The sequence below is a fragment of the Belonocnema kinseyi genome, chromosome 8, assembly GCF_010883055.1.
Source record: "Belonocnema kinseyi isolate 2016_QV_RU_SX_M_011 chromosome 8, B_treatae_v1, whole genome shotgun sequence".
In the NCBI taxonomy this organism is placed as follows: domain Eukaryota; kingdom Metazoa; phylum Arthropoda; class Insecta; order Hymenoptera; family Cynipidae; genus Belonocnema; species Belonocnema kinseyi.
The window spans coordinates 71,760,195-71,763,027 of record NC_046664.1 but is presented as its reverse complement, the minus strand read 5'-3'; the positions used below and the strand labels follow the sequence as shown (position 1 = coordinate 71,763,027).

General features: G+C 28.6%; 1 protein-coding gene across 1 annotated transcript in view; it reads right to left on the bottom strand.

The window, feature by feature from the left end:
* Positions 1 to 2,833, bottom strand: part of LOC117178259 — an 82,995-nt gene that overhangs the window by 51,648 nt on the left and 28,514 nt on the right. The window lies entirely within an intron of this gene.

Sequence of the window (2,833 nt, the reverse complement as noted above, 5' to 3'; positions counted from 1 at the left end):
CCCCCCCCCCCTCCCCCAAGCTGCCTTCTTACGTAAACAAAATTTTTTACTAATATTATGGAATTTGAATTATTTTAAATAGATTGCACATAAATTTAAAAATTTTTCAAGGATTTCATCGTATTTTATAGGAAATCGAACGGGATTTTCATTTCATGGGATGAACAATTCCTACGAATTTTAAAGATTTCGATGAATTGAAAGATTTCAATAGAAATCTTATGGTTTCGGAAAATTTTAATGAATTTCAAATATATTAATCCATTTCTATGATTTGAAGGGATTTAAAAATATATAAAAATTTTTACAAAGATTTCATAATATTTTAAGACGTTTTGATAGACTTTAATATATTGCAGCAGATTTTAAGAGATTCGGAAAGATTACCACTTATTTAAAATATATCAGTGAATTTCAAAGCGCAGATTTAATCAGGTTTAAAACAGTAAGAATTCCCAAGGAATTCAATCGTTTTAAAGATATTTTGAGAGATATTGTACAATATGCATAAAACTCAAAGAATTGCAAGAATTTCCACATGATTGAAAAAATTTTAAGGGCAATGAACAGGCATAAATATTGTCAATAATTCTGTACTTATTTAATTTTGTCTCCGCTAATTTTTTAAGGACAACGATTTCAAAGATTTAAAAAAAGCGTGTACGCCAAATTTCAAATATTTCACAAAGTTGTCAAAACTTTCAAACGATTTAAAGGATTTCAAAGATTTGATAGATTCTCGAAAGTTTTCAAAATATCTGAGAAGATTTGAAAAGCTTTCACTAAGATCTCAAATTATACAATGATTTCAAGGATTAAAAAATATTTCACGAAGATTTAAGAAAAAAATCACAAATATTCAAAAAGGTTTGGCACAGATATAACAGATTTCACAGAAATTTCCCAAACATTTCGAACATTTCATAAAGATTGCAAGGATTCAGAAGATTTGAAAGAGGCGTGTATACCAGATTTCACAAATATTTTGAATATTTCCAAAGATTTTAAGACTAAAAAGATTTTAAAGATTTCGAAAAGGATATATGATACTAGATTTTTAAGATTTCAAAAGATTTTATACAGATTAAGAATATTTCATCGATTTCAAAGCTTTCATGAAAATTGCTATGTGTAGCAAGTCTATTGATATCACAGGCCTGCAAATAATGGGGTCATGTCAGTTGTCGGAAAGTGGAGGGTCTTTTCCGAAGTAGTTGTTTACGTAGAATCCGAATCCGGGATCAGAATTGCCCGATCAAATCAGGATTTTAATATATTTTAGGATATGTACCCAAAACATAGCGTTTTTGGCTACTTTTGAGGCTATGTACAGAAATCACAACATTTTTCGAGATTATTTCTTAGTGGTATCATAAAGTACTGCTATTTCTCTTTAATTTGAGAGTTGCAGAGTTCAATTACCATTTTTCTTTACCAAGTTACGCCAATTTGAAATTACGAGATATGTCCAACTATGTCTTGAGCATTTTCTTTAAATACTTTGAGGCAGACATTTTCTACTGGGTGTTTTCTCTTGAAAATTTGTATTTGTGGGTGTTCAGGGTTGTTGAAATCCCAAAAAATGTTGTATCTTCTATACATAGTCTCAAATGTAGCCAAAAGCGCCATTTTTGGGCAGATAACCTCGAATATCTTAAAATCCTGACGTGCTGGGCCAATTCTGACCCAGGATTCGGATTCTACATAAAAAGCTACTTCGGAAATGATCCTCCACTTTACAAAAACTGACATGACTCCATTACTTGCAGGCCTGTGATATCAATAGACTTGCCACACATAGCAATTTTCATGAAATCTTTGAACTCGATGAAATATTCTTAACCTGTATAAAATCTTTTGAAATCTTAAAAATCTAGTTTAATATACCCTTTTCGAAATCTTTAAAATCTTTTTAGTCTTAAAATCTTTGGAAATATTCAAAATATTTGTAAAATCTGGTATACACGCCTCTTTTAAATCTTCTGAATTCTTGCAATCTTTATGAAATGTTCGAAATGTTTGGGAAATTTCTGTGAAATCTTTTATATCTGTGTCAAACCTTTTGGAATATTTGTGATTTTTTTCTTATATCTTCGTGAAATATTTTTTAATCCTTGATATCATTGTATAATTTTTTTGAAATCGTTGTCCTTAAAAAATTAGCGGAGACAAAATTAAATAAGTACAGAATTATTGACAATATTTATGCCTGTTCATTGCCCTTAAAATTTTTTCAATCATGTGGAAATTCTTGCAATTCTTTGAGTTTTATGCACATTGTACATAATCTCTAAAAATATCTTTAAAAAGATTGAATTCCTTAGGAATGCCTTTAACCCGTTTAAAATCATTCTAAAAAATCCTTAACGTTGCTTGAAACCTTGAAAACCCCAAAAAAATCCTTTATAAGTTTGTTTTAAACCTGATTTAATCTGCGCTTTGAAATTTACTGATATATTTTTAATAAGTGGTAATCTTTCCGAATCTCTTAAAATCTGCTGCAATATATTAAAGTCTATCAAAATCTCTTAAAATATTATGAAATCTTTGTAAATATTTTTATATATTTTTAAATCCCTTCAACTCATAGAAATGGATTAATATATTTGAAATTCGTAGGAATTGTTCATCCCATGAAATGAAAATCCCGTTCGATTTTCTATAAAATACGATGAAATCCTTGAAAACATTTTAAATTTATGTGCAATCTATTTAAAATAATTCAAATTAATATTCATAGAACATGCAATTAAGTATATACTACAAGAAGTAATTACAGTCTAAGTGCATTCTACCATTCAATATATATTATCTTGCAATAAATTGTCCATTC